Genomic DNA, 25,278 nt, shown 5'->3' on the forward strand with positions numbered 1-25,278 from the left:
TTCAGTCCATGGAGTGACAAAGAGTTGGACATGACTTTGTGACTGAACAACAACTCCTCAGTCTCCTGAAATAACTTTCAGAAGAAATCCTCCATCCCTGGCAGTAGGTGATGAAAAAGCAATTATCATTTTAGGTGCTCTGAACTAAAGTGGAGCTGGTCTTGGAATAAACCCGATGTTCCAGGAACAAAGCAGAGGAAGTGGACAGAGACTGGAGTCTTTATGTTATTGCACCGCTGACTTAAACCATGCACAAAGACTGACTGCTCACCGACTCTCTGTTTATTTGAGCTAACAAATCCCCTTTATTACATGAACCAGACTGAATTATATTTTACTTGTTTTGTTTCTGGCAACAGAAAATATCCTGAAATGCCAGTTAGAGTCGTATATGTATTTTCTATTGTTTCTGATACTAGTAATCCAAAAGATATAGCCTGGTAAGTGTCTAAAATCTATTTATTCATACTGTTAATCATAATTATTAAACATACTCTAACACATAAAAGGGGCTTCCCTGAATACTCAGCTGGTAAAGGATCTGCCTGCAATGCAGGAGACCCTGGTTCATTTCCTGGGTTGGGAAGATCCACTGGCAAAGGGATTGGTTACCCACTCCTGTATTCTTGGGCTCCCCTGGTGGCTCAGCTGATAAAGAATCCTGCAATGTTGGAGACCTTGGTTCGATCGCTGGGTTAGGAAGATCCCCTGGAGAAGGGAAAGACTACCCACTCCAGTATTCTAGCCTGGAGAATTCTATGGAATGTATAGTCCATGGGGTCACAAAGAGTTGGACTCGACTGAGCAACTTTCACTTTCACTTCACAAAACATAAAAATAAAGTTTACATTCTAAACTAGGAAACAGTGAAAATATAGTTCATGGCTTACACATTATTGTGAGTGTTAAAGGAATAAAAATAAAGTCGTTCCAAGGATGATAAGAATGGACAATGTTTGATAAGAGACAATGTATTTTGCCACAATAACTTCTTGCATTGTTGTTTGGTTGCTAGGTCATATCTTATTCTTTGTGACCCCATGGACTGCAGTACACCAAGCTTTCCTGTCATCCACTGGCTCCCAGAGTTTGCTTAAAGTATTGGAGCTTCAGTTTTAGCATCAGTCCTTCCAATGAATATTCAGGATTGATTTCCTTTAGGATTGACTGGTTTGATCTCCTTGCTGTCCAAAGGACTCTCAAGAATCTTCTCAAGCACCACAGTTGGAAAGTATCAGTTCTTTGGCGCTCAGCATTCTTTATGGTTCAACTCTCATATCCATACATGACTAGTGTAAAAACCACAGCTTTGGATATTAATACATGGACCTTTGTCAGGAAAGTGCTATTTCTGCTTTTTACTACACTGTCTAAGTATGTCATAGCTTTCCTTCCAGGAAACAAGCTTCTTCTTATTTCATGGCTGAAGTCATCATCCACAGGGATTTTAGAGCCCAGGAAAAAAAAAATCTGTCATTGCTTCTACCTTTTCCTCTCCTATTTGCCCTAAAGTGATGGGATCGGATGCCATGATCTTATTTTCTTGATTGTTGAGTTTAAAGCCAGTTTTTTTCATTCTCCTCTTTCATCCTCTTCAAGAGGCAAAATTATATTATGTGCAGATCCTCTGGATCCTGACAGAAATCTTAATTCCCAGTAACCATGACTCACAAGAGTCTTTTCCAGCACCACAGTTCGAAAGCATCAGTTCTTTGGTGTGTTAACCTTCAGGATGAGGTTGAATATAATGGTCTGGATAAAAATCAGGTATAAGTATTGTTTCTTTTTAATGGTACTTTAATCTGATCTTATGAAAATTCAAACATATTAATCTTATTTTCGTGGGAAAATTACAAGGAGGAAAAACAAAGATGTATCAGGGTTTTTGTAGGTACCCATACTGAAGGAGCACAGACATGGCACCTGAAAAGTTTATTCTGGGAAGAAATTCCAGAATTACAGAGTAAGGACCCCGATGAACTCAGGTTTCCTTTAGAGTAACAGATATGACAAAACAAAATCATCCCTGTCAGAACTCTGATAATTAACCAAGGCTCCAGAATGCACTGGTCTTCTGTCAGAGAGGAAATACTGAAGCACAGTGTGACAGCAGGCTCTGTGCCGTCTTCACTTAGAGCCGTTCCCACTCTCCCTGCACACCACACATGCCAGCCCAGTGACACGGCTGCCGAAAGCCAGGATCACCACGAACAGTGGAGACGCGTGAGCACGTGTAGAGCTCCACCATAGCTATCTGCAGAGCACAGTCTGTGCTGGTCCAAACTGGCAGCTCCCTGGGAAATCTCAGAGGGTAGTGGCTGTTTCATTTGACTCAGTGCTCATCTTGGGGTGGGGGCAAAGTAAAAGGCCTATCCCCCTTTATTGTGGAAACAATGGAAAACATCTGCTAATACTGCAAGTGCTTAGGTTGCAGTTTCCACTGGGGAAAACATGATAGGGATCAAAAAAGCTCTACATATTCCTGGGTACCTAAAAGAATGAGTGAATGTGCAGAAAAGATCTAACAAAGGAGACGGTGCCAGTCACTGGCCTTGGGCTGACCTCAGGGCTCTGTACAAGCAGGAAGTAAGAGCTCTGGCCATCTTGTAAGCTGGCTGAAGTTGAGAGGTGTGCCCTCACACACAGACTACCTGGCCTAGGGATGCAGGATCTATATCAGCACTTAAGGAAATTTAACCAGTCACTGGCTCACCAGTAAATTATAATGACTAAGGTGTGCCTCCTAGGAAACCAAACTTTAAAGTGGTAACAAGAACTTAAAAGACAATGTTAGAAAAAAGTTCAGTGGCCACAAACTTCAGGAAATACAGATTCTAACTTTTTTCTAAGAAGTTTGTTAAATAAAGAACAATAAGAATATCAGCAAGAGACCTTGGTGGTGTGAGAGGGTATGAAGAATGTGGCACTGGATAAGTTATAATATAGTATCCAATTTTCAACAAAAAAACACTATGAGACATAGGAAAAAAAACCCAGAATATTATGATGTATACACAAGGAGAAGAAAGGAGATAACAAATGCTGTGAAGGCTCCCAGACTTGAGACTTAGTAGGAAGAGACTTTAAATCAATGCTAATGTGTCTAAAAGACAAGAGGAAGCCATGTATAAATAATTAAAGTATAAAGCAAATCTCACTTAAAAATATCAATAAATAAAAAGATTAAAGACCTGAAGTTCCAGTGTTATTAAGTAAAATAATTGAAATAAAAATTTTACTGGAGGGCTTCACCAGCAGATATGAGCAAGCAGAAGAAACAGTCAAGGAACTTAAAGATAGGTGGTACAGATAACACAGCCTGAAAAACAGAAAGAAAAAGCAATGAATACAAATGAACAGAACTTCAGTGATGTGTGGGACACTATGAAGCTTACATGTATAAAATACAGCAAGGTAAACACAGAGAGAGAGAGAGAAGGAAAAGACAAAGGTAAAAAAAAATAGCTTGACTTTTAAGATACTCAACCATCTCCAAGTAGAATAAACTCAAAAGGACCTGTCCCTCGACATGTAGAAATGACTTCTATAGAAGGGCACTTAAGATCAATGGCTAACTTCTCATCAGAAACCATGGAAGCCAGAAGACATGAGAAAACATTTTCAGAGTGCTGGAAGAAAAACAGTATTGTTTAAGAGTTCTATATGCCACTAAACTCATCTTCAATAAAAAAGGAAAAATTAAAACACTTGCCGGAGGAAAAAAAAAAAACAACACTAAGAGCCTAGCAGGGATGCTCTTAAGATATATTAAAGTGAACCTTCAGGCTGAAATGAAAGGACAGTAAATAGTTTCTCAAATACAAAGAGATAAAAACAAAACAAAACAGTGTACTGGTATTATGAAAGGCATTATAAACATGCTTTTGGTTATTATTTTTCTTTGTCCTATCTGTTTTTTTTTTTTAGTTTTTTTTTTTGTCCTATCTGTTTTAAATATAACTGCATAAAGCAGTAAGTACAAAACAGTCTGATGACGTTGTAATGCATAACAATGTAATTTGTATGATAGTAATACAAATGAGTGGGGAAGAAACAGAGGTGTATTAGAGCAAAGATTTTGTATACTGTTTAAATTAAATTATTATTAATGTGAACTAGATTGTTTTAAATTGAAATGTTAATTGTCATCTCCAGGGCACCTATTAAGAGTATAACTGAAAAGGAGCACAGTGAAAGAAACAAGGGAGTTTAAAAAAAGTATACCAGAGTAGATCTACTTGAAAAGCTGAAAAAGGCAGGAGTGGATGAATGAAAAAAAGGAGACAAAGGACATGTGGAAAACAAATTGCAAAATGACAGATACAAGTACTACCTTAGTATGCATATAAAATTTGAATGACTAAAACCTCAATCAAAAGGCAAAGATTAGCAAAATGGATAAAAAATAAACATGATTCAAAAGTATGCTATTTATAGCAGAAACACTTACCATTTTAAAGAGACAAATAAGTTGAAAAATAAAAGGTTGGAAAAGTATACAATACAAAGTTTAATTAATATGGGGCTGGGAGAACAATACTAAATCAGAAAAATTAATTTTAAGACAAAATTGTTACTGAGACAAAACAAACTTTATTTTTTTTCTTTTCATTTATTTTTATTAGTTGGAGGCTAATTACTTCACAACATTTCAGTGGGTTTTGTCATACATTGACATGAATCAGCCATGGATTTACATGTATTCCCCATCCCGATCCCCCCTCCCACCTCCCTCTCCACCCAATTCCTCTGGGTCTTCCCAGTGCACCAGGCCCGAGCACTTGTCTCATGCATTCCACTTGGGCTGGTGACTTGTTTCATTATAGATAATATACATGCTGTTCTTTCGAAACATCCCACCCTCGCCTTCTCCCACAGAGTCCAAAAGTCTGTTCTGTACATCTGTGTCTCTTTTTCTGTTTTGTATATAGGGTTATCATTACCATCTTTCTAAATTCCATATATATGTGTTAGCATGCTGTAATGTTCTTTATCTTTCTGGCTTACTTCACTCTGTATAATGGGCTCCAGTTTCATCCATCTCATTAGAACTGATTCAAATGAATTCTTTTTAACAGCTGAGTAATATTCCATGGTGTATATATACCACAGCTTCCTCATCCATTCGTCTGCTGATGGGCATCTAGGTTGCTTCCATGTCCTGGCTATTATAAACAGTGCTGCGATGAACACTGGGGTGCACGTGTCTCTTTCAGATCTGGTTTCCTCAGTGTGTATGCCCAGAAGTGGGATTGCTGGGTCATATGGCAGTTCTATTTCCAGTTTTTTAAGAAATCTCCACACTGTTCTCCATAGTGGCTGTACTAGTTTGCATTCCCACCAACAGTGTAAGAGGGATCCCTTTTCTCCACACCCTCTCCAGCATTTATTGCTTGTAGACTTTTGGACAGCAGCCATCCTGACTGGCATGTAATGGTACCTCATTGTGGTTTTGATTTGCATTTCTCTGATAATGAGTGCTGTTGAGCATCTTTTCATGTGTTTGTTAGCCATCTGCATGTCTTCTTTGGAGAAATGTCTGTTTAGTTCTTTGGCCCATTTTTTTATTGGGTCGTTTATTTTTCTGGAGTTGAGCTGCAGGAGTTGCTTGTATATTTTTGAGATTAATCCTTTGTCTGTTGCTTCATTTGCTATTATTTTCTCCCAATCTGAGGGCTGTTTTTTCACCTTACTTATAGTTTCCTTTGTTGTACAAAAGCTTTTAAGTTTCATTAGGCCCCATTTGTTTATTTTTGCTTTTATTTCCAATATTCTGGGAGGTGGGTCATAGAGGATCCTGCTGTGATTTATGTCAGAGAGTGTTTTGCCTATGTTCTCCTCTAGGAGTTTTATAGTCTCTGGTCTTACATTTAGATCTTTAATCCATTTTGAGTTTATTTTTGTGTATGGTGTTAGAAAGTGTTCTAGTTTCATTCTTTTCCAAGTGGTTGACCAGTTTTCCCAGCACCACTTGTTAAAGAGGTTGAAAGACAAACTTTATAATGATAGGAGTGTTAATTAATGAGAGATATATATGTTTATAAACACAGATGCACCTAAAGCTTTATCCTCAAAATACATTAAGCAAAAGCTGACAGAACTAAAGAGAGAGATAAATCAACAATTTAGCTGGAGATTCAATAATGAATTTTCAATAATGGATAAAACAACTAGACAGATGATCAATGAGAATATAGAAGATTTGAACAATATAGTAAAACAACTAGGCTTAGGAGACACCTATTGAACACAACACTTAACAGAAAAAAACAACAACTATTCTTCTCCTGTACACGGGAGATACTGAAAAACACAAAACTGTTTGAAAGAAGTTAAAGTACTTTAAAATAAACATACAACCAGTTTTCATCAATCATAAGACTGAACTTTACTAAGATTGCAGTACTCCTTGCACTAATCTACAGATTCATTGTAACCTCATAAAAATGCTAGCAAGGTTCTTACAGAAACTGCAAGCTGCTCGTAAAATTCATCTGAAAAGCCAATGACTCATAACAGTCAAAATAATTTTAAGAAAGGATGTTGTTGGAGGAGTCAGCCTTCCTGCTTTCAAAATGTACTGCATAGCCACGGTAATAAAGATGCTTAAATACTGGCATAAGGATAGACACATAGATTGTCAGAGTATAGTTGAGAGTTCAGAACTAAACCTTCACATTTATGCTGAATTGATTTATAATGGCAATGTCAAGTTTATTCAGTGGAGAGAGAAGGATCTTGTTAGTAAATGGTCCTGGCACTTGTGGATATCTACGTGCATAGGATGAATTTGAACCTCTGCCTCTTGAATGCTCAGAAATCAGCTCAAAATGGTCTAGAGCTAAAACAGTGAAACTGCCACAGGAAAACAGGAGTAAATCTCCATGACTATGGTTTCTTACACACGACACCAGAAGTAAAGGTACTGGAAGAAAACAAATGGACAGGCTGAACATCATCAAAATTAAAAACTTGTGTCAAAGGGTACCATCAAGAAAGTGATGCTTCAAAGGGATGTTTTGAGAGAACAGCATCGAAACATGTATATTATCAAGGGTGAAACAGATTACCAGCCCAGGTTGGATGCATGAGACAAGTGCTCAGGGTTGGTGCACTGGGAAGACCCAGAGGGATGGGGTGGGGAGGGAGGCGGGAGGGGGGATCGGGATGGGGAATACATGTAAATCCATGGCTGATTCATGTCAATGTATGGCAAAAACCACTACAATGTTGTAAAGTAATTAGCCTCCAACTAATAAAAATAAATGGAAAAAAAAAGAAAGTGATGCTTATGTGTATGAATTTTTTTGTGGGGGTTGCCAAGAAAGTTCTAAGATTAGTTTGTTGTGGTGGTTATACAGCTCCATGAACATACTATCAAGGTGAGAGTGAGTACTGTAAATGAGTAAATTTAATGGCATGTGAATATGACTCTGTAAAGCTGGAGAAAAAGTTTCCATTATCTTTCTGATAGCTTTGAGGACAATTACTTTATCTGATAAGACCTCCAGTCTTTATAAAGAGTGATTGTGGAGCACAAGTCTGTGAGCAGAGGTGAATGAATGTGTTATACATCTAGTTTCTACTTGTTGACCGACATCCAGAGAACTCTTTTTATACTTTATACTTATTCTCAGCAAAATCTCTCAGTTTCACTCATTTTCTATATCTGGGCAAATATATCTGTGCCATTCATTCATCCCTTCACCATCCACTTATGCATCTATTCCTTTATCCTTCCATGCGTGCATTCACCCAGTTCACTTTATGAACTGCTTCGCTCCAAGAAGGGACTCCTGATAAAAATGTGGCTCATATACTTAGTAAAAACATGAACAAACAAACAAAAAAGCTCCCCAAATACTCAAGGATGCATTAAGAACAGAGTGTAAGGTGATTATGAAGAAGTGCCTACACCCCCGGGGAGCTGGGATAGGTCTGTATGGAGATACACATGACTGTCTTCTATCCAGGCCAAGGTCCCACTGGGGGAAGGGCCTTACACACAAGGTGCCACATGTTCCAGGAGAGGTGAGCGCGCCCTCCAAGCCTGGGTGCCATTTCACCCCCCGCCCCCCATCATATTGAAGTTGATGATGAAATTGATGTAAGTAAGAGAATAAAATAGGCAGCAGCTTGGCAATGGGATCCAGTCTGAACAAATGATCAGCGAGCAATCTGGCCTCGGTGGGAGTGCCCCCATCACTCACTCAGGCATCCTCGTCTCCTTTGGTATCAAACCACCCTGGGGTTGTTAGCTCTTCCTGCTTTGGACAAGCCTGAAATCCAAAAGGAAATATTTTGTTTTGACGGATAGCTATTCTCCTTCTCTGTCTTCTCCTCCTTTTTTCCCCCCATTTCATCAGAGAGTGTGAAGTTCTTGCAATGCAGAGTGAATAGAACACCTTCCCTTTCTTAGGTAACTTGTGACATATTCACACCAGGTCTGCTTATGCAGAAGGAAGACTTCCCACAGGTTGGCAGCCTGTTCTTCCTTGACAGCAGCTCTTCCTGCTTTTAAATCCCTGGGTGAAGTGCAAGCAAAGCTGTGACAAGTTTTATCAATTACTATGGATGATGACTTTACTATGTACAATGTAATCAACTTTCAAATATGTGCCCTTTGAAATGTATTTTTCTGTAAAATATTTTTTTCTGGTTATAATTGTCTATTTATTTGGGCACACCATGAATCGGTACAGAGGTTTTGTTTTCTGATGCACATACCTTCTTATTGAGGAGACGTTGCATTGGAAAGCAGATGGTGAACGTACTGCACACAGTATCTCTGTCCACGTTGATGCCTTGCATTGTGATGAGCTGTGATGGCAGAAACTGCAGGCGCCTCCCTGTCTCTGGTTATAACTGGGATAATCAGTGCACCTGGGATTTAGATTCAGCTCTCTTCTATATACAAAGCATGAAAAATTGACTTTACTAGAATTTAAGAAATTTTATGAGGAAAATCTCATAATATTTGGTGGGGGTTAACTCTATATTATAAATGGATTCTTCATTCTGATGAAAATCTGAGATATAGGCAAACCTCAACGTTTTCCCAGTTGTGGTCTAAGGCCCACTAACTCAGAATCTCCCAGAGCACATTTCAGTCACACATGTGATGAACTCCCACCCTTCCCTCGGAAGGTCTCTGGTGGGGATGGAGTTGTCTGCATCTTAACTACAGCCCAGGTCTTAACTTGTGCTCACACGACCCTGAGGATGACAGAAGGCCTTCTGGGAAGTTCCATTAGAGCTAAACCTACTCGAAAAACTGGCTCGGATAAATCCCCGTGATTCCAGAGTTTATTTTTCAGGGGGAAAGACTGTAAATTCTATCTAAAATCTTTCAGTCTGATGACGCTCTTCTGACTGGCTTCCTTAGTTCTGTCTGCATCGTCACCATTTCTCACAACCTGTATCTGAATCCTGTCATCTCTACCCCTGTTTTGCCATCTCTTTCTCAAAACAGGTGCAGTCTAGTTATTTTTTCAGATTCTAGACTTGTCTTACTCTCTCCCACTAATATCACATATGTGGTCAATGACCTACTACTTCAAGTCCTTCTTAGAGGACACATTTAATTGGATAAATTTATTTCTCCTATGGAGTTAATGAAAATAAATGACCTTGTATATAGGTACAGTTAGTACGGGGACTCCAGGAACTACACAGGCCTGAGGAGTCAGTCCTTCGTCGTGGTGCTGGTGAGTTGCATGGTTCCATGATCATCAGGAATCCTCATTCGTCACCTTCTGAATGCCAGTCACTACATGTGTGCTTGGTTACAAGAGGAATACAGTACAATTACTGTATAGAAACTTCCTTCTAGTGAACAGAAGCGTAATGCAGAAATTCACAGACATAGCAGGGAACACTTTAATGTCAAGAACACGAGTGTGTCAGACCATGGACCAAGCACCCTCACTTCCTGTGCATCACGTTCAGCAAGACTCAGTCTCTCAGGACTCACTCTTGGGAAGTAAACCCAGTAATTGAGAGCATAACAACCCTAGAGCCTGCTATGCAGATAAATCAGTAGTGCTGCTGCTGATGACACTAATAGAAATTTGCAGAGTGTGCTTGAAGCTTAAGGGGATAGAATGCTCAGCTACATCTTGAGTCGCAGGAAGGAGAGAAAAGCCCAGGGCCAGCTTTCCCAGTGCATCTGGGCTGTAGTCCAGTCCTGCAGTAGGAAATCACGCCAATAGTCTGGAAGTATGGGGATTATGAGAGAGACTCAGGAGAGCTGAAGGTCCACTCCTGTGCTGACAGGTCTCCTCTGTGGAGGCCTGGAGCTTGGTCAATGTCTTATACCTCAAGTTAAACTGAATGGAACTGGATTTAATTAAGTGGAGTGGATCGCCTCTAGCTTTTCAGTCTTCCTGGACCTGTGATAGGAGAGGTGTTTTTTGCTACTTCCTGTCTGTGTTTTCAGGAAGTGCTGTGGTGTCAGAAGATACATAGAGTTCAGAGCAGTGCCCATGTCAGCCGTGCTCCCACAGGGCAAAATCTAGAGTGCCCTATTCCTGGTGGCAGGGATATGGTGAAGTGTGTGTGTGTGTGTGTGTGTGAGGGGATGCTTGCTCACACAATATGTGTTGGTCATCTCTGGGTTGCAGGAACATTTAGGTTTGTCCTGATGGCAGGTAAGTAGGTAATCAATGTGATCAGTACAAAAAACACAAAATCATACAAAATAAAAACAAAAACTCAGTTACTTAATGTTTTCTATAAATATATGGTAGGTGCAGTCTAAGAGGCCATAATGGACAATCAGTATGGTTAAAGTGGATTGATGATAAAGTGACAGCATTTTGTTGGCTTTGGAAGAGTAACTCTTGATTGCTATCCATCAGGAATTATGGTAGAGAAAAGCCTAGAACTGGCTTTCTCAGGGCAGCTGGGCTGGAGCCTGTGGGGACGGATGGATGGATGACATGGGGCAGGGCAGTGAATCTTAGGGGTGACAGCGGGGGCGTCAGCAGTCAGGACTGGCATGAGCTAGCCGTCCATGACCTCATCATTTCCCCTAAGGCTGTACTTCAGTTAGATCATCTGAGTTCGGAGAAACTTATAGCCAAGAGAGAGGGGAAGAAACAGTTTTTAAAATCCTAATCAATAATAGCTGATTTATACATTTCAAGAAGTCAAGCTACACTTAAGAGGGCACTACTTTGTTAATGATTACTTTCTGAGTACAGAACACCTTAGGTTACCGACATGAAGCTCAGAGGACAAAGTGTAAAGTCCACTTTGTGTTCATCACAAAAAGTTTGTTCAGTTGTGCATACAAGGGTTTCAGAATGTTGATTTCATCCATTGAATTTTAACAGTCTCCAGCAATCTTAAGGAAATCAACCCTGAATACTCATTGGAAGGCCTGATGCTGAAGCTGAAGCTCCAATACTTTGGCAAAACAGAGGAAAATCTGATATGAAGAGCCAACTAATTGGAAAACACCCTGATGCTTGGAAAGATTGAGGGCAGGAGGAAAAGGGGACGACAGAGGATGAGATGGTTAGATAGCATCATCAACTCAATGGATGAGTTTGAGCAAACTCTGGGAGATCGTGAAGGACAGGGAAGTCTGGTGTGCTGCAGTCCATGGAATCACAAAGAGTCGGACACAACTGAGTGACTGAACAACAAGAAAGGAATCTTGTGCTGTTTGGACCATAAACCTTCTCTGGCAGCCTCTTCCAGTGTCCTTTCCAGCCTCTTCCATGTCTTTCTCTGTGAACGTCTGGGCCTCAGAGGAAAGGAAATGCAGTTGCACTCATGCCTGGTGTATTCAGCGAATCAATCTTTCCTAAACTAAAAGAGTGAGTGGCAAGAATAGTAGCAATAAAATGCTTTCAACCATAAATTTCCCTGAAACCCAAATAATTGAGATGAAAAGAGAACTCCAATGATGTCTAAGCCTGCTCTTTTCTGACCACCAGGATGGTCTTGCTAGAGTCCCCAGGCTCCCAGGCTCCAAGCCTCCTCTACTTAACTGGATGTCTCCAGGATATACTAAATGTGGGGATGTGTTTATGTGGCCAGCCAGGGAATGTACTTCAGTTCTGAACTGGCTCTGTGTAGGCTGTGTCTTGTGTCATATTGGATATACTTTATAAAGCAGGTATTCTCAATTTTTATCCATATGTTCTCCATGTATGGTGCTTGGACCAGCTTCATCAGTACCACCTGGGAACTTGCTAGAAATTCAAATTTGTTTCCACCCTAGAGCTTCTGAATCAAGAACTCTGAGAGTCTACATTTCCATGAACTCTCCAGGTGATTTTGTTGTACAATAAGGTTTGAAAACTACTATTCTAGGCAAACAGAATCCAGATCTAGGAAAATGAGTATGTAATACCAAAGCAAGATGGTGTTAGATGCTTCTTAAAGGAAACTTGCAAAAGCCTGAACCTTAGATATCTATCAGGAAGGCTTGCTTTTAAACACATGGAAATGACTTACTCCCTTTTAGTCATACCTCACCACCCTCCCCCTTCTTTTCTCTCCAAAGCTCAATACTGCACTATGTTACTTTGGTAATACCAGCTTTCTTTGTTGAAGAGTAATATTTTACATATTAATACTTTGTAATATTTTTACAGCAACCACTTTTGGGGAAAAGAAAAATTGAGAGAAGACATGTTTTTGATGAAAAATTTTAAATATAAAAGTACATTCACTGTGGGACTTTTCTGGTTACCAAGTAGAATACTACTTTAAATTAAACAAGAGTATGTTTGTTAATTTTAGTCATCTATATTAGGCTATTTTATCATTAATCTTAATACTAATTTATCAAAAAATCTAGCTAGTAGGTATCTTTTTTCTCTACTTACTGTATCGTACATTCAGTCGTATATATCAGACTATTAATTAGTTTAGAGTGATAAATTTGTCCTTCCAGAAATTAATGGAAAGTGGGATGTTTAGTTCTATGAGATGATGTGATATCAAATATAAGAAATGTGTTTTATAAAGATACTCTGAGACATACAATAAATCAAAGAGATTAACTACTAAATGAAAGCATAAAAGGAAGGTTTGTGGGAAAAGAAGTGGATGTCATAGCTCCTGCAGTCAGAAAAAGGTGTATTGGTATTTTTTTTTAAGACTTCTGATGCCAATTCATGATTACAGATATTGAGGAAAATCCCGTATTTTTATAAACCTTTTCTTTTTTGGAAAAATGTATGGAAATCTCAGCATGTTAAAAACATTAGAACCACTCTGAAAGTATGATTTCATGCTGCCTTTGCTCTAGGAAATGATGTCCTGATCGATACACTGCGCATTTCCCTCCCACGGTTCCACGGGTTGCAGAGAGCACCCCACCGACCCCAGGGAAGCACATAACTGTCCTCACATTGATAAGATGCTCAACCAGCAGTTACATAAATGAGCTTCATCCAGCCAGAAATCCTCCCAGAGCTCTGTATTTAGGTCTCTGGCCCAGATTTCCTCAACCTTTTGGGCTGCTGTATATATAGAGTAGAATACAAATGAGTTTCAGAGAACATAAATTATATAAAATTGTTTCCTGCTGCAAAAATAAGTTCAAATGTTTATTTGTAAAGATTTTCTTTGAACACTTGGTGTGTATTTTCAATCAATATACATTTTGCTTCTTATGTATTTATATGGAATTTTGTTTAAAAAGTCCCATGTTTAGACTATTTTTTGGTTTATGTATATCTTATCAATAATGATTTTGCTTTATTTGTAAGATTTTAAACAAAAATGTCTTTGGGCATGTACAGAGGGCAGTGATTTATGTTAGGCTTCTTCTGGAAAGTTTGGCTGTCTGAATTCCTCATTATCTTGGACTACTTGGTTTGTGTGTGTATGTGCATACTTACCTGATGGACTTCTCCTGTTCTGATTGTAACGGGCTTGTCTGCCTGGCTAGTCAAACTGGTTACAGAGAGTTGATAACTCACATCCTTGAAAGGCTGTAGAGAGGGCCACATACCCTACCAGGGTGGTGTCAGAGAAGACTGAGTGTGAACTGGAACTTTCATGCCCACTTGTTTTTTTGCTGGAGTGAGTAGGGGTGGGACCACACTTTTTTCCCTGTGGTATTTGGCTACAGTACAGTGGGCAAGGTCTACAGATTTCCTGTCTTGCTGGCTGCTCCTTCTGTGGCCCTGTAATTAGAGAGAGCAAGTTTTTCTTGGAACTTTGTTTTTGTTCTACACCTACAAGTAGTTCTAGGTGACCTGCTTTGCTGGGACCAGAATCTCAGTTGTTCTCAAGTCCTTAACACATCTGCCTCCTTCTCTTCAACTTGAAGTGTCTTCTCATGTTTGTTTTTTTCATCTGGAATTTTTAATTGTACTTTGCCCCCAGGAAGTAGATGTCAAAATTTGATTAATTTTTTAATACTGCATTTCTCATATTGTTCATATGCTAGAAAGCCCAGACGCCAACCGCTGGTTAAAGGGTGTGGTCAACATTCACTAGCCTGGTATTCAGGTTTATATGTTAAAGCAGCTTGCGGAACTAAGGAAGCATTTCCTTACTAGATTGTCCTCTCAATCACTCAGTTGTGTCCCCAGCTCTGCGATCTGATGGACTAGCTCGCCAGGCTCCTCTGTCCATGGAATTTTCCAGGCAAGAATACTGGAATGGATTACCATTTCCTCCTCCAACTTACCAGATTACTGGTTTATTATAAAAGCATGTGATTCGGGAGCAGCCAGACAGATGAGAGGCACAGGGCAGTGTGTGAGTGAGGGGCGGAAAGCCCCCACAACCGCTTCAGGGGCCCTCTCTCAGCACCTCCAAGTGTTTCCAACCCTAAGTTTCTGACCTTCCCCTTTTGCAGCTTATGGAGATTTACTGTATTCACATGGTTGTCTAAGTCATTGACCTTGGGGCTGGGCTCATCTTCAGCCTTTCCCCCTCTCAGAGGTCAGGGGTTGGTACTAAAAGTTCCCACCATCTAATGACTAGCCTGACTCCATAGGCAACCAGCCCCCAACCTCAACTGCTGTCAAAAATCACCCTGTGAACATAACAGAAGATACCTTTATCACACTTAGGAAATTCCAAGAGTATTAGGAACTTTTTGCCAGAAGTGAGATGGAAGACCAAATACATATTTCTCATAAATCAGGGCACTACACTCTTCCATCTGCCTAAGTAATGGATGTAGTTTAGATAACAAAACAAGATGGTGTGGATGAAGCTTCTTTGACAACTGTCTTGCATAGTGCTTGGTAAAAGTCATTTACTTTTCTCAATACTCATATTTAATATATACCCAGTCTCACTCACATTATTTTAAACAGGCAAGGTATTCTGTAATCTTTTGATGGTTTGCTAAAAAGTCATGAAAGGGAAAGGGTGACCAGTGAGAGGGGGAGGAAATAATAAAAACCTTTCAGCAATCACTCCTGTGGCTGTAATAAAAAGATAATTAACTGCATTGTTTGGTTGTGGAAGTCATAGCTTAAGAAAAATTAGAGAGTGGTAAGGATGAAAGATTTTCTTCTCGCTGTTCAAATAGTTACTTGAATAGTTCAAATAATAGATTATTATTGCTAATAATCTTAGCAATCAGGCACAATTTCCCCAGGGATCTGGATTATGGGAGAAATTAGTGTTTTTTCTTCTCATTCCAATAACTACAGCAACTGGACCATCAAGCTTGTTGCCAGAATGCTTAACAAAGCGTTAGAAGAAAGCATCAAAACAGACAAAAGGAGTAATAAAAACACCCACTCCTTTGTTCACTTCCTTAGCAGAATAAGACATGAGGCAGTGTGCCTCAGTCTCCTCTGGTGGCTCAGATAGTATAGAATACACCCGCAATGCAGGAGACCTGGGTTTGATCCCTGGGTTGGGAAGATCCTCTGGAGAAGGGCATGGCAATCCACTCCAGTATTCTTCCCTGGAGAATCCCATGGACAGAGGAGCCTGGCGGAATACAGTCCATGGGGTCACAAAGAGTCAGACACAACTGAGCGACTCAGCACGACGCGGCAGTGAGGCTCAGCTTCTCTTAGCCTTGCCACCTCATCTACCTAGAAAGTCAACTAGAAGTGCTGTTTTACAGTAAGCTCCTGGAAATGCTGTTCTACAGTTTAAGAGGTTGAATTTTTACAGCAAGGACAACTCTTCTGTTTGAAATTGCTCTAGCAGGAAGAACATGGGTTACTCGATTGGGGTGGGATTTGAATAATGAACCTCCGTGGGCAGCCTCAATGTTTAGAAATTAGTGTTGTCTTCTGAAAGCTGTCTTTATGAGTCTGGATGACCACAGTGGGTTGTGAGATGGTGCTTCCTGGTGTGGAATGCCCCTCCTTCTGGGGCTGCCTTCTGACTGGTGAGATCCCCATGGAGCTTCTACTAGAAGTAATTCTTTATCCCCCTGATGTACCAATTTGGGATCTCCTCCTGGCCGGCCCCTCTCCTGGCACTCAGAGCATGGACAGTCTTACCAGGGCCTCCCTCCAAGGGAGCCTTGTTGACTTCTAAGGAGCACTGGGCTGTCTGCAGTGTTTCTCTGTTTATTCTTATGAAATGAAGCTGGTTACATCTTCACTTTGCTGGTCTTTTCCTGTTTTCAGGATCTGTAGGTTTGGACCCACATAATCTTATAAGTCTATTTTCCTAGAGGTGGCACATTGTAAGAATGTGAAACTTTCAGAAAGATACACGTCAAATATCTTGGGAGTTGTCAAAATTCTCACTTCTTGGTATAAAAATGAGCACTGTGTCTCCAGGAAATTCCTGATATGTCCCCTCATGGTGAGTTCAACAAAGTTGTGAGTCATTTGTTGGTCCAGACTCCAAAATGCAGGCAAAGGAAATCGTTCTTGGCCTCTGCCCATTATCACAGGTCTTCGCGGGTAACTGTCCCACGTACACAGTCTAAACAGGTTCTAGACAAACCCATTTAAGGCGCAGTGAAATAGAAGAGGACATCTGTGCTAGGCTAGAAATGCTAACCTGCTAGCAAGGAGGGCCAGATGGAGTTCCTTAGAGAGAGATGTGGGTGAATCCTCAGGACAGATGTCCTAGCACAGCCTGCACCTGCCATAATCTAACTAAAGGACATGTTGGTGAGGCCAGTTTGGGGTTTATATCAGATTTAGTGAGACAAGGCACAGGCAAAGGTGGGTCATAAAAAATTAGCATTGCAGCATTTAGAAAATGTGGTCTCTTTGTGCTTAGCTTTCTCTTCACAATAGACCCACTCAGGATGGGACAAGGTGAATAAAAGCAGTGAGGAATGTGTAGTGAGGGGATTAGATTTGTTACACATGAAAGCACAGTGGTACAAATTAAATGTGTGGTGTTTCATAGGCGCACTTTGCTTTCATATATCTGATCTCAAACACTCAAAAAGCCTGCAAGGTCAGTAAGTGCCATTGTATTGATGGGGAAAGGACCATTTTTCTATCTCTGTGCAGTTTGCAATCTCTTGGTTCCCTCAATGTACACCCTCAGTGTCACTCTCAACTCTAAGCACCTCCTTTCCTAGGCTTGAAAAATCTCCTTCTTATCCTGACTCCCATTGGACTCCTGCTTACTCGGATGTTAAGCTCCCTTCTAGGTTTAGTTTTCTCCAGGGTTCCTCCATAGTCTGGGATGAGCTATTCTCAGAAATATTTCCCTATCATCACACTTCTATTCTGCCAGCATGTTTCCTCATCTGTCTCCTCACTAAACTAGAAATGCACTTTGGAAAGGGGAACATCTCGTGGTTAAGAAGTGCCAGGTCCTAGATCACCTCCTAGTCCACTGTCCTCAGGTACTAACCCCTGCAGGATGAATGGGTGGCATGACTGGTTGTTTATTATATGAATTTAACTCTCTAAAAGCCAAGCTCCTTTTCTTCAGCCATTGCAAGCATTCTCTACAAGTTTCTATTTCTTCAGATGTATTATATCATCTTTTATTTTGCCTAAGATTATCTTCTATCAATAGCTATTGTTCACTAGCAGATAGATGCTTCTGGGACTACCCACTTATGAAAGATACAGAAACTTATGTAAGAGTAAAAGAGTTAAGCTTCTGTAACCTGAAGTTTTGAGAAGTGGATACCTATGTAAATCTTAGCTATTCAAGTTCATCTGTTTGCTGGTACCTACGGCTTCATTTAAACAGGAGATATGATTGTTTCCTAATTAGTGTCTCAGTGTTAGGTCCTGATTCCTCTTCTCATTAGATCCTGTGTTGACTGGGATGCACAACCAGCACATTTGTTCTCTAAGTTTAGGAAATCATCAGCACTGTGTCTATTTCCACATGTAGCTTGTTAAGTTACAGATAGTTTCAATGTTATTATTTTAACAAAAGGTGTGTCTAAGGTTTTAGATAAGTGGATACTAAACCGGTACTTCTCAGACTTTGTTTCGCATGAATCACCCGGGATTTTGCTGGATGGAGATACACACTCAGAAGGTCTGGAATGAGGTCTGAGAGCCCACATTCTTCACCAGCTCTCTGTGATGGCCTGCCTGCCAGCCGCTGAATCCAAGAACCTAAGACAGGAGTTCCTACCTGTTTTCTTCAAGCTTCATAAGACTTCAAATGGGATTAACAGTAAGTTTAGTAATGACAGTATAAGAGCTGAATAGTTTGAATATCAGTGCTTCTTATTATTTCTTATTATTTTCTGTTTCTGTAACTTTATTTTCTTGGGCTCCAAAATCACTGCAGATGGTGACTGAAGCCATGAAATTAAAAGACACTTTCTCCTTGGAAGAAAAGCTATGATGAACCTAGGCAGCATATCAAAAAGCAGAGACATTACTTTACCAACAAAAGTCTGCCTAGTCAAAGCTATGGTTTTTCCAGTAGTCGAGTATGGATGTGAGAGTTGGACTATAAAGAAAGCTGAGCACCAAAGAATTAATGCTTTTGAACTGTGGTGTTGGAGAAGACTCTTGAGAGTCCCTTGGAATAAGTGCCTCACCTCTGGGCTGGAGAAGCCCCAGGTCTGTGCTGTGTGGTGGGTCCTCCACATCTCCTGTTCAGTCCAGGAGTTCTCTTTGTGCAGCCCAGACTCACTCAGCGTAGGTGGGCATAGGATGGCAGCTGGCTGCATCCCATGGACCCTTCTCCCCTATGGGACCTGTCACTCCTCCTTCCAGTCCTCCTGGGCTTTAGAGCTTAGGACCCCCACGAACCTGCTTACTGTCACCCCAGCTTAATGTATCCCTAATATGCTGGCCTCATGCCTGTCCATCTGGATAATTTTTTCCATCAATAAATTTGCTGCGCCTCCAATTTTGTGTCAAAGGATAATACACACACACACACACACACACACACACACACACACGCACGCACACACACATCAGCCTGGCATGGAAGTCCTCATCTAAGTTAGAAATAAAGTCTATGGGAGGGAGAGTTCTGAAGACACACATACAGTGACTGGTATTTCTTTAATGTCCTCAAATTAATTTTCATAAAGTTATGGTTATCAAAAAAGAGTTGTAATGAATGGTTTTATTTACAGCTACTTTTTCCAAATCAGTATTTTACTGGGAAGTATTACTGCATATTTATTTAGTAGAGAATTATCTCAGTTATAGGTTTGCCAGTCTCTATTAATTTTCATTTCCGTCCTGCTGCTTGATTCTTCATTATTTAAACTCTAGTTTTTTGTTTTTTTTAAGTAAGTCCCTGAAGAAAACAGACACTAAATTTAAGACAAAATCAGCAGATTTTTTTAGAGATCTGGCAGGAGACACTGAAGTGACTGCACATTAATTCTAGTTACTTTCTGTGATTCTTTATATATTCCAATATTTTGTTTCCTTCCATTTCCCCTCTTAACATTTGGCTGTAATTATAAAGAAAAAAAAATTGGCTTAGACGTGGCAACTTTATGAGCATTGCCTACAGTTTTAATGTCTCCTTCTGTTCAGTGTTCTGACAGTGGGTATGATGGTTTGCTCTCCTTTGGCCGTGAGACTCAATTACAAACTTTGCTACTGACTGTGGAGACCTCAGTGCTGAGAAAAAAGGGAAGAGTGAGGAGGTAGTGGGGAGAGCAGAATGCAGGAGAGTGTAGGTTCCATCCAGGGCTAGTGGCGATAGAGACAGTACTGATCACCTAGGGGGCACCCTGTGACATCAACAAGTCACCCCCAGATGCCTTGGATGTTCTGCTCAGCCAGCACCCAGGAGGCACCATGTCTTCCTGTAGACTCACTTTGCTGCCCAGTGTTTGCCTTCTGCCTGGCCAGTGGGCCACGCGTGGCCCCTCCCCAGTGATGCCTGGTGCTTCAGAGGAATCAGAGATGGCTCTGGGCTCCCCAAGGTGTATCTCGTGGATTCTGGTCACTGGCTTAGAATGGCCCCTGCAGCCCCCGCCTTTATCCACGCATCCACCTGGACGTGATCCTTAAACCTGACACATGACTCTCAGAATAAAAACTCAGTTTAATTACCAGGCCACTTCTTATAGAAAATGGGTGCTGGCACAGGTGAGGTCCTCCTCTATCCAGCTCTAACATGAGAGCACATGACCATTCCTCTAGTCTTTTCCCTCTCCTCTCCCTTTAATTAGTTACTTGCTTGTATGTCCTTGAGGATATTCCCTGTTACCCATAGTTAACTCTTGTTGTTGGATTCCCCTGAGTATCGTCATAGCTGTGAACTCTCTAGCTTTTGTTTTGTGGCAAATCATCAGATTTGTACTGTGTCTTTTCTAATAATATGGATGAGTGTGTGCATGTGTACTTAGTCGCTTAGTCATTTCCTACTCTTTGTGACCCCATGGACTGTAGCTTGTCAGGTTCTTCTGTCCATGGGCTTTCCCAGGCAAGAATACAGGAGTGGGTTGCCATTTCCTCTTCCAGGGCATCTGCCCCATCCAGGAATCGAAACCGAAACCCATGTCGCTTGTATCATCTGCACTGCCAGGCAGATTCTTTACCACTGAGCAACTTGGGGAGCCCTCAGTATGCATGACATAAACTGAAATCCTCGACTCAGAAGTCATGATTCAAAAGACGTCAACTTGCTTTTTGTTGACTGAGAGGTAAGAGGCGGGGGTGGAGGTGGCCTTGGTGTTTTGTGGCTTCTTGCGCAGCAGGCCATCTCCGAGGCATGGACAGAGCCACAGTACACGTGAGGGCCAGATGTCCCTGTGTCCCCAAAGAAGATGTCCATGGGGGCAGCACACCCTGAGTTTCTGAAATGAGAACGGAGATGAGTCATTTTGAGTCAAGGACTCAGGCAAACTATAAAACAGGAATGGAGAGGCAAGGAGGGAGCAGGAGGTGGGCAGACAGAGCTGAGCACGGTGCCAGCCCCAGAGCTGGCCTGTACTCCTCGTGATTGCTGTGGCCATCCTGTCTCACCATCCCTGGGACCGAGAGTGCATGTGGGAGAGACGTCTGCACCAGACACAAAAGCCCAGAAAATTTAACTCCACGTCTTTGGTTTTGTTGCAGTCACATTTGTCACACATCATGAGAAAGAAGGGAGGACCATATTATTTTGCTATGAAACCTTTCAAAATTGGAGTATGGTTGATTTACAATGTCGTGTTAACTTCAGATGTATAGCACAGTGATAAAGTTATACATACACATCTATCTATTATTTGCCAGATTCTTTTCCCATTTGTTGTTGACGTTGTTTTGTTGCTAAATTGTGTCCGACTCTTTGTGACCCCCATGGACTGTAGCCCCCCAGGCTCCTCTGTCCATGGGATTCACCAGGTAACATTATTAGAATGGGTTGCCATTCCCTTGTCCAGGGGATCTTTCTGACCCAGGGATCAAACACAGGTCTTCTGCATTACAGTCTGAGCAATATACCCCATCCTTTTTTCTTTCACATAAGAAAATTTGCACTGTTTCTAAAGATGTAGAGAAACAAGCATATCAGTGCATTTTGTAACTTTTGAAGAATTGCTTTTAATCAATTTGATTATCTCTGTTTTCCTTAGAACATATGTTTTATCATCTTTTTATTGAAAACAATGGATAATGTCAGGCAATTCTCTTTGACCCTATTTTTCTACCCTTTCTGTTTTCAACGGCTCTGGAAGCAGTTGCGAGGGGATGCTGAATGAATCATCATGTCCTGCACATGCATTCTGGGCTCTCAGATTGTCTCTGAAAATGGCCGCATCTTGTTTCACTTCAGATAAAGCCTGGGTCCATCTCACGACCTTTGTGGGTCCCTAGGTACCCCTTTAATCTAGGGTTCTTTGCCTTAAGATTAAGGGCCTCTTTAGAGCAAGTTCGTGAAAGGCTGTGTGTCCTTCTGCGTTCTGCATGTGAGAGACTGAGCTCCACCCTCAAGGACAAGACTGAGATTTAGACCCCAGACCAGCTATAGAGATTCTTTCTGAAACAGAACCAGCCCTTTGGTGAGACTACGTCCGCTGCCTCCTCCTGTCACTATGGAAACTTGTCTCATTTTTCTCTCCCCAAATTTTTAGGCTGCTCACATGATGAGAGGAAAACTGTGGAGAAGACTTAAGTTGGGAGATGGGAGCCATCCTTTAAAATAAGCAGCCTGGTGGTTAGATCTGCAGACCTTGGAGACAACATGCTGGGTTCAAATCTGCTCCACACCAGGGAAGGCAGTTTTCTGCACCTCTCTGTGCAAGCAGGCAAATAGGAAGATAATCATAGTGCTTTCTGCCTAGGTTTTGAATGGTTTCGATAGGTTAAGTCCATTAGGACACTGTCTGGCACAAGATCACGCAGCCAGGCTGCGTGACAGTGAAATTTGCTTACATTTGATGGAATTCACCGTGCAACCTGATACAATTTGGGATAGATATACATATACCACATATGCAAACAGCATAAGTAATACATAGTATATATAGGGCTTCCCAGGTAGCGTTAGCAGTAAAGAACCAGCCTGCTAATGCAAGAGACATAACAGATGCAGGTTCGATCCTGGGTTGGGAAGATACCCTGGAGGAGGGCAGGTTTGTTGGAACATGTGTCTTGGCTGAGGTTGCACCTGTTTTTTTTCCCCTTTTTCTCCCTTTTGAACTCTCAGTTCTTTTTTTAATCTCTCCAACTTCATATGAAATGCCACAGAGCAGCAGAGAGTGTGTGGGTTCTAAAATTAAAATGAAGATCAAATACAAGGTCTAATACTTATCTGTGCAGATTATGTAACCTCCTCAGTGTCAGCATCTGGAAAATGGAGAGCCTGCCTCACACAAGGTTGCTTTAGGAGTAAATGTGTACGAGATGCTCACGACTACGGAGTTATGTCCGCAGGACGGGGTGCAGGCAGGATCCCCCAGCTCCCTGTCTGTGGGCTGTGAGGACATGGGGCCTGAGGCTGTGCCCACCTGTTCTGGTTGCTCAGCAGCTCTTGGCTCAGTCCCTTTCTTGGCATGGATGGCTCAGGAGAGTCCCATCTCAGGATTTCGGCTCTTGCGTCATGATACGTGGTGACATGACATCACTTCAACACAGAGAATAACACACACAGGAATGTCTGACTGCTGTGGATTTATTTAATTTTTCTTACCACTCTGCCAGTTTGCTTCCTGTGTTTATGGTGCTGTTTCTTGATGCATACACACTTAAAACTGCTATGTCTCACTGCTGGATTGACACTTATTATTATGTTCTGTCTCTTTTATTCTTTAGTACATTCCTTTGTTCTGAAATTTATTTTCTCTGATACTAGTGTTATCACTCCTGCTTTATTTCATTAATGTTTACACGTTACATCTTTTTTCCATTCTTTTACTTTCAACTTGTCTTTTAATTTGAAGGGAGTCTCATAATCAACAAAACCGGATTCATCTTAACTAGTATTTGTAGTTCCTGTTCAGTATTAAATTCTGAAAACTTTGAAAGGTGATTTGCCCACCAACATTGGTTTTATTCATGAATTTGCATATCACAAACATGAATAAAATTTGCATATATTTTATATATTCTATGTGTGCATGCATGGTAAGTCACTTCAGTTATGTCCAACTGTTTACTATTGACTGTAGCCCACCAGTCTCCTTTGTTCATGGGATTCTCCAGGCAAGAATACTGGAGTGGGTTGCCATGCCCTCCTCCAGGGGATCTTCCCAACCCAGGGATTGAACCTGCATCTGTTATGTCTTTTGCATTATCAGGCTGTTTCTTTACCACTAATGCCACCTGGGAAGCCCTATATATTCTATGTATTACTTACATTGCTTGCATATGTGATATATGTATTTTTATCCCAAATTGTATCAGGTTGCATGGTGAATTACATCAAATGTAAGGGAACTGGAGATTAGAAGTATGAGAGAATGACTCAACCATAGACATGTAACAATCTAATGGCTGCAGACATAGACTCATTCCTCTTATGAAGGTAGGTGAGATCACAAGGTGCTTTAGATGCTTGCTCAGCATCAGCCCCACTGTGACCTCAGAGCAGAGACTGTCAGGCAGTCTTCTGCTGCTCCTCCTGATGCTCCCCAGGGTTATTAGCCCTCTGTCTGTGCTCCTCTCTCTGGTCCTCAAACATGCCCAGCTCCTGCCCAGTTCAGGGCTGTCCTGGCTCTGCTTCTCGTGCCTGCAGGCCTCAGGCCAGAGATTTCCATGCTGGCTCCTTATAGTCATCCTGATCTCAGTTCACTTATCCCCACTTGGGGAGCTCGCTCTGACTATGGCATGTAAAATACCCCATCTCTGTGGACTTGGAGGGCATCACGCTAAGTGAAACAAGTCTGACACAGACAAAAACTGTGCGATTTCACCTACACATGGAGCCTAAAAGCTACAGCCAACCAGAGAATATGACAAAAATGAGCAGACCCACGCATACAGAGAACAGACTAGTGGTTACCAGTTGAGTGGGAGGATATATATAAGAGCAGGGTTGGAAGGGTGGGAGCTGAAATGTGTACCCATGCTGTTTAACCAACCTGGGAGATGCTTTCAGATGAGGGAATATGTGAAATCCCCCCCACACAAACATACCATGAACTGCACAGAGACACACACAGATACACACACACAGAGATACACACACACACACACACACACACACACACACACACACACCGTGAACCACTGCCTTCTTACCACACCCAGAGCATAGATGTTTATCCCAGGATGCTTCAGCCAGAGTAATAGTCTATAGAACCATTTGTCATACTACTGTTTCAGCTTAAAATAACCCCCACATCATCCTGGCTGTTTATTTTCTTGATTTTTTTTGACTCAGTAAAACCTTTTTGAGAAGTGAGAGTAATAATAATACCTATAATAGCAATGTGACAACTTGAAAACTATTAATAGAATGCCTTTCCTTCTGTCCCCTCTGTTGTTT

General features: G+C 41.2%; 1 protein-coding gene across 6 annotated transcripts in view; it reads left to right on the forward strand.

The window, feature by feature from the left end:
- The window catches only part of SNTG1 (syntrophin gamma 1), a 391,921-nt gene that overhangs the window by 68,615 nt on the left and 298,028 nt on the right, over positions 1-25,278 (forward strand). The window contains exon 3 of one of the 6 annotated variants that reach the window (XM_070477087.1): positions 18,361-18,558. The exons of the other annotated variants lie outside the window; for them this stretch is intronic. The gene's annotated coding sequence lies outside the window, so the exon portion shown is untranslated. The remainder of the gene's footprint in view (positions 1-18,360; positions 18,559-25,278) is intronic. 6 annotated transcript variants of the gene reach the window in all.

The sequence above is a fragment of the Odocoileus virginianus genome, chromosome 15, assembly GCF_023699985.2.
Source record: "Odocoileus virginianus isolate 20LAN1187 ecotype Illinois chromosome 15, Ovbor_1.2, whole genome shotgun sequence".
Classification (NCBI taxonomy): Eukaryota; Metazoa; Chordata; class Mammalia; order Artiodactyla; family Cervidae; genus Odocoileus; species Odocoileus virginianus.